The sequence below is a fragment of the Globicephala melas genome, chromosome 4 (assembly GCF_963455315.2).
Source record: "Globicephala melas chromosome 4, mGloMel1.2, whole genome shotgun sequence".
Classification (NCBI taxonomy): Eukaryota; Metazoa; Chordata; class Mammalia; order Artiodactyla; family Delphinidae; genus Globicephala; species Globicephala melas.
This window is the reverse complement of record NC_083317.1, coordinates 61,453,994-61,465,448: the sequence shown is the minus strand read 5'-3', so window position 1 is coordinate 61,465,448 and position 11,455 is coordinate 61,453,994. Positions and strand designations below refer to the sequence as shown.

The 11,455-nt window shown below is 38.9% G+C and overlaps 1 long non-coding RNA gene across 1 annotated transcript in view; it reads right to left on the bottom strand.

Moving 5' to 3' along the window:
• Nucleotides 1–223: 223 nt before the first annotated feature.
• The window catches only part of LOC115853600 (uncharacterized), a 393,922-nt gene continuing 382,690 nt past the window's right edge, over nt 224–11,455 (bottom strand). The window contains exon 6 of the long non-coding RNA XR_011377418.1: nt 224–319. This is a non-coding gene — a long non-coding RNA (uncharacterized lncRNA). The remainder of the gene's footprint in view (nt 320–11,455) is intronic.

Here is an 11,455-nt window from a genome sequence, read left to right as displayed (position 1 = left end):
ATTTTTGAAAGTTCTCCAGATACTGATGCCACTGGGAATGTGGGTGGCGTGAATCTCCTTGCCGGCCCCTCCCCCAACCCTGCCCAGATTGAGTCCATTGAACTTTGTGCTCTCTCTGTGTTTATTCTCTTCTAGCTCCCACCCCCATACCTTATCTTTTCTTTTCTTTCTCTTTGGAAAAATACTCAGGGTACCATTTCATCCGTTTGGAGCAGCAGTTGCTCTCTTTCCGCATGTGGTTGTCTAAGTCCATCCGTCTCCAAAGTGAAGCCTCTGGATTCTCTGGTGAATCCGACTGATGCTGCTGTTGAGAGGCCTCCTGGTGATTACAGGTAAGATAAATATACATATATGAAATAGATACTATGTTATATAGAAAATGTTAGATATTTACATATATGTATAATAGATACATATTTCAAAAATCTTAAAAGTACATTGGCCATTAGTCCTTTTCTTTCAACTTCATCTGTTACTTTCAACTTCCAATATTATATGATGCTTATATCAAAACTATTTCTAATGGAAACTGCAAGGACTTTATGTGCTGGCTCTCTGTCAGAGAAATGCTTTGGAGATGACCACGTCAGAGTCTTGTCAGGTATCCTAAAACTCTGGAGAGAGGCAGTGAAAGAAAATCCATCGTATTCTAGTCTACGTAATCTCAACTGGTTCATAGTAAAACCACGAAGAACACCAATGCTTGACTGGGCTCCAGTGTCTTTTCTTTTTTTCAGATTTACAAATATTTCCTTGTTAATTGCTCTTCTGGTCTAACTTGAACATCCGTATCCACAACTTTGAAGAAAGTTGGTTATTTTTGTTTTTTGTTTTTGTAAATACTTAAATACTTTTTTCATTATTTTTTTCTAAAGTATAAATGACCATTTTGAAGAGAATTAGAAAGTTCTTGATGCAGTGTAACAAGTGAGGTTTTGGGGTCTATAGACCTTCATTCAAACCCTGTTCTTCCCCTTATAGATCTTTTACTTTAGACAAGTTGTGTGACCTCTCTGAGCCTCAGTTTCCTCAGCTATAAAATGGCGATAATAATAGTGCCTCGCTCAAAGCAATGTTGTGATGAGCAAATGAGAAGAGGCATACAAAATGCTTAGCATAGCATGGGTCCATGATAAGCATTCATTAAAGGTTAAATTTTATTGTTATTATTGTTAAATTTTATTATTAGTCTAGGAAACATTTATATGTTCTTTTTTCTTTTTTTTAATTTTTGGCCACACCACAAGGCATGCGGGATCTTATGGGGATCTTCCCCAACCGGGGTTCGAACCCGTGCCCCCTGCAGTGGAAGCATGGATTCTTAACCACTGGACTGCCAGGGAAGTCCCCCATTTGTACTTTCATAGGTATCAGAACTTCAGGAAAAGAAATAAAACTCCTCATTAAGCATATCAGCAAGCCAATGGATAAGGATTTGTGGAGGGCTCAATAAACGTTCTTGCCTGAAAGAATACCGCTAGCTTTTAAATACACTTATTTATTCAGCAAAACTGTATTGTACATATGCTATGTGAATTATATCTCAATAAATTAAACACACACACATAACACACAAACACAGCTACATTGTGCACCCTTGTCTACGCAGGGCACTGGGAGATGGGTGCAGGGAATACTAAGAAAGACAAGGTACACTTCCTGCCTCTAGAGTATGAATAGGAGCTAATCGGAACTTAGTTCAGTGTCCCGGCTCACTATCTAACACATCCTTAGAGCAGATGTCAGCTATCAAAGGAGTACATGCTTAAGTGAGTCAGTGTCAAGAATGGTACATTAGGTTCCCCTCTCTGAATCACCTGAGAGCCCTTCTAGCCACTATGGGACCAGGAGAGGTCCTTTTTTTGCCCAGCCTGATGTCAAGGTGGTCCCTGTCAAGAGTCTTCTTAAGAAGGGACTGGAAAGTGGTAATCATGGTGATGGAGAAGGTAAAAATCAGACTTTTAAAATGAAATTTCTACATTTGCTATGGTAGGTTGGAGGAGTAGCATGAAAAGTGGGGAAAATAACTTTCCTGTCACTTTGGATTTGAAACTTTGCACAATGTAAGTTCTCCTTTACCACAGGGCTATAGAAAGCTCTGGCTAACACCACCACCTTGCATTATAAATCTACTTCTATTTTTTTTTTTTCCTTCAGGGCTTAGCAGTGCTGAAGTATGTGTAGAAGTTTGCCATCACTTGCTTTACTTTTTTCTGGGAGGGAGAGACGGGCGTTGGGAGGGAAGAGAGAGAAAATGTTAATTTCCAGGAAAAGACCAAAGGAGTACAGTTTTGGGTAAAGCAGCTGGGCCAGCAAAGATTAATTTTAGACCAAATATCATTCTCACTCCAATAAACTGATATTTCAAAAAAAAAAAGAAAGAAAGAATTTAAAAAGTAGGCCCTTAAAAATGATTCTTCAGCCAGGGTGAGATGTATTTGTTCAACAGCCATGGAAAGGCCCTGTAATATGGTGGAGGAGTCCTGAGCTAGAGGTTGAGAAACGGGTTCTCATCCAGGTTCGCACTGGTCTCTGTGATCTAAGACAAGTTTTACAACTTTCTGGCCTCAGACTCATCATCTGAAAAATAAAACTATGTGATGCTTAAAGCTTCTTCCATCTCAGACACACCATCAGTGCATAAAGTATAGGAATGTAACATTACATCTCATGAAGCCATTTGGATTATTAAATGGATTTTCTTCCCAAGTTTCAAAATCTAAAAATCCAACAGTTTTTTTCCTCAAGAAGCCCATAAACTCGTGTTTGAGAATGGCAAGTAAACAGTCATACAGAATGTTGGAGGGAGATATAATCATGAGAGATCCAAGACGTTTTCTTCTTATGGAAAATGATGGGAAGCTAATTTTGGAAGCCTCTGTCTTAAACTTTTGTGTTTTGTGAGTAACCGTCTCACATGTGATAAATATTGGGCTTCTTAAGCCTGCAAGTATGTGTGAGATTACAGTAACCCTCCCATCCCCCATACTCCCTGGCAACCACTATCTCTACTCTGTCTCTAGAGATTTGCTCATTTTTCACATTTCACATAAATGAAAACATACAATATGTGGTCTTATGTGGCTGGCTTATTTCACTTAGTATAATATTTTCAAGGTTCATCCATGTTGTAGCATGTATCAGAACTTCATTCTCTTTTTTTGCCAAATTAGATTCCACTGGATGGCTGTACCACATTTTGTTTATTCATTCATTAGCTGATGAACACCTTGACTGTTTCCACTTTGGGGCTATTATGAAGTATGCAGCTATGAAACTTCACATACAAGATTTCATGTGGCCATATGCTTTAATTTTTCTTCAATATATACCTAGTAGTGGAGTTACTGGTAACTCTGTTTGTCAGTTTAAATTATTCAAAATATAGGTCATCAAGAGCACAGTCTAGATAGAATTTCCACTGATTTGGTATAATTAGTTATCTTCTTGAAATGGTTTTACTGTGGGAAGGGAAAATCCAAACTGTAGTTCTTCTTAGGCTTCTAGGACTCAGCTCAATGACTGAAGGATCTAAGAAAACACACACACACACACACACACACACACACACACATTTACATACACACACATTTACCAGCACTATAAGCAAGAATTTATAGGCACGATGGAGCCTAAATCCCTATAGAGAAGATAAACATCCTCCTTACTCCCATCCCAGCCTGGCCCCAAAGCAACCTCATTTGAAGCAATATTTTTCTGTCCAGAACTACATCATAATTCACATCACCAAGCTGAACCCTTGGTTTCTCACAGAGAAGTTTATCTTCCATTGCACTTTATTTTTTTTAAAGAAAAATGCATAGATTCTTGTTTTGTATTTCTGTAACTGCAGGGTTATTTAGGTGGGTTTTGTAGAACAAGGGGCCAGTTCGCCCTAAAGGAGCAATTCCTTTCCTCTTATAAGACAGAAAACTCCCTCAACTCTACTTCTATTAAGGTTTAGAAATATATATATATATATATACACATATATATGGCTTGATTTTTCAGCTTGAACATAATATAAAAATGCCAAAACACACAAATTTTGCTGAATAGATTTAAAGTCTAATGTAGTGCCCCAAAGGACTAAACTCCACTCAAAGGATTAAATAAAGAGTTGACATATGTAAAAATATTAAAAAAATTCACAGGTGATTAAATTGTTCCAGGCACCCCCCAAACCAAACACTTTGCAGCTTTTTTGCTCTATGATTTCCCATTAATTGAGGGCTCAGGGGTTTGCCTTCGGGACCACGTCCTACCCTTTACTTCCCTTCAACTTCCATCATGGAGTCCCTTCCACACAGGACATGCTTACCCAGCCATTTGAGCTGTAAAGTCAATGGAAGAAAATAAAGTCTATGAATTAATAAGTAAACCCTGAGGAAGGTTAACTATGTAGTCATGTGTTTCCCAGGCTTTATAACATGTACCCACAGTGCCTGATTCACTCCTATAATTTCTCTTTACCCCTGCTTCCCTCAGTCCCTGTTAGCTGTGGCCCAGGGTGTCCCAGCAGCTTAAGTCAGGGTGCTCTCCTCAGAGCCACCTGAACATGGCCCATATTGCCTCCCTGCAATTCTGGTTACCAAGTACCTCTCCCCGCAGAGACTTTCCCTTGGATAGAAAAATACAAGTTTGAAAATATAGTGGACATTTTGAGGTATTTTTACCCAGAAGTAGAGAGAATCTTGGAGAAAAAAAGAACAAAAATTCCCTTCACAGCAATGATGTCTAAAAACAACCTGTCCATTTTAGACATGCATTCCAAAGCTGCAGCTTCAAATTTCTTAGAAGTCATTGGGTGGATGCCATCTGATCTTGGTGATTTACCTGAATTTAACTCATCAAACAAGTTTTGGGTTGGCGCCGTCTTGAGCTGTGATCTCTTCTTTCCTTCTTTCCAGTCAGGGGACTGACATCTCTCCTGGAACTTACCAGTTCTAGACTGCCCACATGATGGATTTCTTTCTCAACTAAAATCTCTAAGAAATTCATTGGTGAAACAGAACCCACAGCAGAACCAAGAGACAAATCGTTCCCTGGTTGTTGGGTTTATTCTTGATGTTCCTCCTTGTCTACTAGGCTTCCTGACCCACTTCTGAGCTTGCTTCTCTTGTGGGTTCCTTAGCCTTGCTTGTCTGCCTGGACTTCTGGTTTTGATCCACTTGATGCTCAAGCTATCCTTATGCTCCTTCCTTTACGTTAGGGAGAGGCCAGTCTCCCTCATCACCCAACAGTTGGTTGTGTCCATTTCTATCCTCTTGTAGAATCATCACCGCTTTTTGGTCTGTTCACTTTCCCATGGGCTCTGCTTTGCTCTCCTGGTTCAAACATCCTGTTTTATCTTCATGCTCTACTGCTGCTGATGGTGCCAGCATGACCTAGAACATTTTACCCCATTTTATCAAGTAGTTGACCTCTGCTCTACATTAAAAGATACTTGGCCAAGATGAATTTAATTCCATTCCTTTTTCATTTCAAAAATATCCATATAGATTACAGAGAGAAAAAGAGAGAGAGGGAGAGAGAGGAAAAAAAGAGAAAGAATATCAGAGGCAGCATTTTAAAATGATTTGAAAATTATCAGTGAATCTGTATAATGTATCATCATTTGATTTAAAAGATAGAGCTTCTCTAAATCTAGCATAACTTAAATTCACTGAATTAAGTAAATTCAAATACTGTTTTTAGAAGGGAAATATCCAAAGGAAGATAGAAGAAAAATAATTTGTCTATCATTATCTAATATTTTAATATTAATAAATTGACTGATTTTGAATGCATTAGCAAGCCCAGTTGTGCATATAAAGGTAGAATCAGAGGTACTATCAGATAAAGAATTGGAAATGAGATATTTACTTCAACATAGCTACCCCATCCAGATGTTAAAATTAAGAGTGAATTTGGGTTTCACAGTTAGTTTGATTAGTCAAGTATGTTGACCGTCCTAAAAAATAATAGCTAAGGTTTCTTCATGTGTCAAAAACTGTGTGAAAAGCTCTACACGCATTTTCTGATTTAATCCAAGATAGGCTTTTTAGGTAGATATTATTTTTATGATCAACATTTTAGAGAGAGAAATGCTGAAGCCTGGAAAAATGAATTACCTCCTTCAACGTCATCCAGCTGTTAAAAGCTGGATTAGTGATTCCAACGTAGCACAGGCTACCCGACTCTAAAGCCAGTGCAATAATTAACCACTAAGCACATCAGTTAAGAGAATTCTCTGACTGCTCTTTCTTTTTATACTTCATTTTCCTACACTATGTGCTCTGCCTTAGCATGAAGGAAAACTACGGTGTTGATTCATTTGGCTGTACTGGAGGGAGCAAAAGGTCAGGCCAGTGAGCATGTTCTTTAAAAACACTACTGTACGACATGCCTTTTCCCAAGACATTTATTCCTTACGCTCTGAATGGACTACCAGCACTGGGAGGACAAAAAGCAAGTTACCTGCACAGTTTTCTAGACTTCGAAAGGAACTCATCACCTAGAATATTCAGAAGCCTAGAATATTCATGTATGCAATGAAAAGTCTATAATTTTTATAATACTTCTTAGCATGCTTCATAGTAACTATTACCTAGTTAGTACGTGTTTACTAAATATGTTTGTTATATGTTTAGTGTATATTTTTCTTCAGTTTAGTTGCCCATATTAGGTATTTTCTTTCCTTTGACAGTTCATGACCAGTATTCTTGTCCACCTGACTTCGTCTTTTCCTTTTCCTATTTCTCCTTTACATCATCTCACCTACCTGTCTCTCAGTGAGCACCCAGTCCCCACACTCTCTATATATTCTCAGCATTCTTTTCCTCTGCATTAATCTTCAGGTTAAACACCTTCTCTTTCTGGTTTTCTTTTTCTCTGGATCCATTCCCAACATAAATTCAGCAGTTGGTAGGATTCAGTTATTTAAAGAGTAAACCAATTCCATTCAAAACTTTTCTTTTTAATTGAATTCAATTGTCATTTTTCTCTTGTCTAAATCCATCTTCTCTGCTCACATGTTGCACTAATCGTATGGCTTTTTACTGGGTCTCCCTCTGTTTATCATGTTTACATAAAGCCTTCATTCATTCTCCTTCAGCATCTAGGTCATTCTCTCTTTGGTTGTAGGTCCACATATATCCCTACATCCTTATCCATCTGCAACTTCAATAGCCATCTCTGTCTGTCCCTCTGGCCATCTTAAGCTGTGTTCCCATCCCAGCTGACCTTTCTCCTCTACTTGCTCCCTTTCCCTTGTCTTCTAGAGGAGAACACCGACAGATGATATCCATTTACAGTCTGTCCACACTTTCTCTGCAAATCACAGGCATAATTTGTTTCAGACAAGGGATGGAGAGTGCCTGTTGGATGTGGCTGCCCAAGGAGGACCATATGCCTGACATAAATCCAGAGGAGAGGAACCTGACCCCTGATCCCTTGCCCCTTTCTCTCAGACTTTATATTAACACAGAACAATTGCTTGTAATATATTACTCTGACACTGAATTGATGTATACAGTTATCTGAAACTTCTACATTTCAAGAGCTCAGTATTAAGTTTTATGTGCAAAGGTAAGCTATTTTAAAAAGCAGGATGAATATTTTCCTCACTGATAGTCATGCGAAAAATTATACTGTAAAACCATTCTCCTATTAGGTTGATCTCTTTATGTGTATATAGCAGGACTGGAATGAAAAGATTTTGTCAAGTTCAGTATCCATCACAGACATTACCAGTGGTTTGCAAATTGCCCACACCAGTATCTCCAGGGAGACAGTGGATTTCAGCTGCTGCCTCACCAACCTGTTGCCAAGGAAACAAGAGAGGGCAAAAAAATCCTTAATGACATTCAATTTCAAGGCAGTCAAGACACCCCTGAAAAGAATTTCAACAGTCCTATGAAGGAAGCTGAAATAGGCTTCTGATTATAAATTCTAAGCCATCTCTTCTTACTCCAGGTTATACTGTCTGCTTAGATCTCAGTTTTTCAGCCATTCTGTTTACCAAGGAATATGTTCCAGATGTCAAAAGAGCAAGAGTGCTTTCCTGCAAGGAAGAGGAGGCAAGGGAAGAAAAGAGAGAAGAAGAGAGAGGGTCTAGAAGAAAAAATGAATAGTGGTGAAGTAGTTAAACATATAACACACTTCCAAGGCAAATGAAGTCACAAGTCCTAACCTAGTAGAGCTGGCATGAATTCCAGTCCAAATTTGTCAGATTTTAAATACATTTATAAATGTATTTGTGTCAGAGCATGTTAGAGATTCTATACACATGCCTACATTAGAAAATATGAGGTTTTATTCAGCATTTATGTTTCTGATGTTATATTCAGATACAAAACATTCAGGGCAGGACTTCTGAGTAACTGCTTTGCGTGGAAGGGTTGTTCCCCCCGCCCCCCGCCAGTATACAGAAAACACTTCTAATTCATCAGTGCTTATAACTTTCAAGTGTGTGAAGGGTTAGCTACAATATTATGTTTGGGGACACATAAGTAATCATGTAGAAGAGTGTAGACACATGTAACATAGATCTTCGTGAGGACATTGATGAGTTGGTTGTGTGGAAGCTGGTGGGTATTGATGCCCTGTCCAGAAACCCCCATTAGCCCACCCATAGTGATGTACCTTGGGCTTCCAATCAGTTTCTTTCTCTCCAGAAGCCCTTCCCATGCCCACCAGCCTCCTACACAGGCTTTCCTCCTAGTGGAATTTAAAGCTCTTTCAAATCTCTGGGACTCAGAACAATGTTCTCTGAGAGGAGTACCTATTAAATGTCCTAGACCAGTACTTTTCAAACCTTCATGTACATATGAATCAGCCCTGATTCACTTGGCGTGGGTCTCCAGTAACTTCCCCAGTGCTGCTGAGGTTCCTGATTCAAGATCCTAGGCTACAAATTCCCTAAAGGCAGAAGCTGATTCTGATTAATATATAATATAATGACTGGCAGGATGTAAGTATTTAATATATCTTTTTTGAATAAAAGTAACCTTATGATACTTCCCACCCTACCCTACTTCTATTCCCACTCCTGGCAAGGACTTCAAAAGCTTTGCACAACTTCGGAAACTCATGGTCCAACAGCATTCTGGACTTACCTCTTGTGGTAGAGTCTGGTCAGCTGATGAGCACATCTGATTCCTCCTCTTCCCCAGCATAGAGCATGGCAACATTTCCCAGTTTCCCTTGCAGTTAAGCATGGCCATTTGACTGCCTTATAGCCAATGGAATGTGAGCAGAGTGATGTGTGTGCCCCTTTCCTTTCTGCTGGTAACTACTAGACCTAGGAGATGGTGTAGCCTAGGAGAAGGAAGGAGCCAGGTCCCCTGAACCATCTCTTCAAGGCAAATTCACCCTCTGATCAGTCACCCATTTCAGATTTTATATGAATGAGAAATGTTTATCATATTTGAACAATTATGCACTTTTTCTTGTTACAGCAGCTACAATTAGCTTAATTATATATTTCCCTTTTAAATCTTATCACATTGTATTATATTTATCTGACTCTCCCACTGGAATGTGAGCTTTCAAAGGTGCATAACTTTTTGTTTTGGCCACCTCATGCATATTACAGTGACTGACACACAGTCGGAGACCAACTGTGCTCTATGAATTAGTAAATGAAGATGGTGTTATTTTTTGGTCATTCACCTATTTAATTTATAGAGCACCTATTATAAACATAATTTCATTCTCATGCCCCATAAAAAAGAGAAGTAGAGAAAGAAAAATCAAGCTAATTTAGTTATGCTTAGACTTAGTTTCTTTCTTGGGGGCACAGATGGCAATGAGTAAGGGGAGGAGGAAAGATACTGCTACATAGCCTTCTTTACCTTCATTCACGGCATGTGTGACCTTTCCATGACAGATCTGATTGTACAGAATGAAAAGGGGTAAAGAAAAGGGTTTGGAAAAGTGAACAGAGGACTCATTGAAAGTGAGTGGGCACTGAGCACAACCGAATGGAAAATTATAGCATAGATAAAGTAGTTAAGAGGAAAAATATACATGTATACATATATATGAAGCATATATTTTATGTAACTATATATGGCTACATAATCTACCTTTTATTTGGGCTTACTCCTTGTGTAGTACCGTGCTAGGCTTTGCATACATTATCCATAATCTTTACAATAATTCTATAAAGTAAATATTATCTTCATTTTTCCAACCTGGAAATTAAGTTTTCAGAGAGGATTGGTAAATTATCTGATGATTTGAACACATCCATCTGGTTTCAAAGTTCAATTATTCCCCACTTGATTACACTGAGCAAAAAATGTACTTAGGGAGACTTTGTGACAGAATATTTGAAAGCAGAATTATCCTGGAAAATTCAGGACTCATGGTTGTTGTAGGTACTTTGTGAGGCTTTATAAGTAACCATGCCAGAGAGACGTGTCATCTCGATTTCCAAGCCATGAGAGGCAGTCATGCTGGATGTATGAAATTCTCTTGGGATGGCATGGAGGGGTGAAGGACATGGCCTGGGGATAATCATATGCTTGCTGAGACAGTGGTAGAAATGAAATCATTTGTTCTCTTACCAGAAAAGGAAGTGAGGACTGTGATGTTCATTATCACATGATAACTTGGGCAAGGTATTGAGAAGCGAAACCCCAGGTCTTCTGATCTCTAAACCTCTCTCTTTCCAATAGACTGGCCCTTACTACACCTGGAGATGTGGATCAGACATCTTCAAAGCCCCTATAAAGGAACGGGCTATTGGCCCTTTTACATTCCATTGGGTTGCTCTTTTAAACTATAATTTGGACACAGGTCTCTCTTCTAGTTTATTTTCTAATGTATCTAACTGCATATTTTCTTATAAAGAAACTCAATGGCTTCCAAATTTCTAAATCTTTATTTTTCTTCCTTCATTTGTTAAACTATCCTCTTGAAAATGCTTCCTTCCTAAAGACTACCATGAATATGCCTTGCATTTTTCTTTATTAAAAAATCAATCAATTAATTAATTAATATATTTTTGGCTGCATTGGGTCTTCGTTGCTGCACGCGGGTTTTCTCTAGTTGCTGCGAGCGGGGGCTACTCTTCGTTGCGGTGCTCAGGCTTTTCATTGCGGTGGCTTCTCTTGTTGTGGAGCACGGGCTCTAGGCACGTGGGCTGTAGAGTGCAGGCTCAGTAGTTGTGGCACATAAGCTTAGTTGCTCCGCAGCATGTGGGATCTTCCCGGACCAGGGCTTGAACCTGTGTCCCCTGCATTGGCAGGCGGATTCTTAACCACTGCATCACCAGGGAAGTCCTGCCTTGCATTTTTCAATAGCCATCCCAGGTTTCATCCTGAAACCTAATCTAAATAGTACTTGAAGAACATTTTCCCTCTTCTAATTGCAATACCGTTTGTAATTCACATAATACAATGTATTATTTGTATTATTCCCAAACTATTTTGTGTACATACATCTTATTGGCTTAACTGGGTTATAA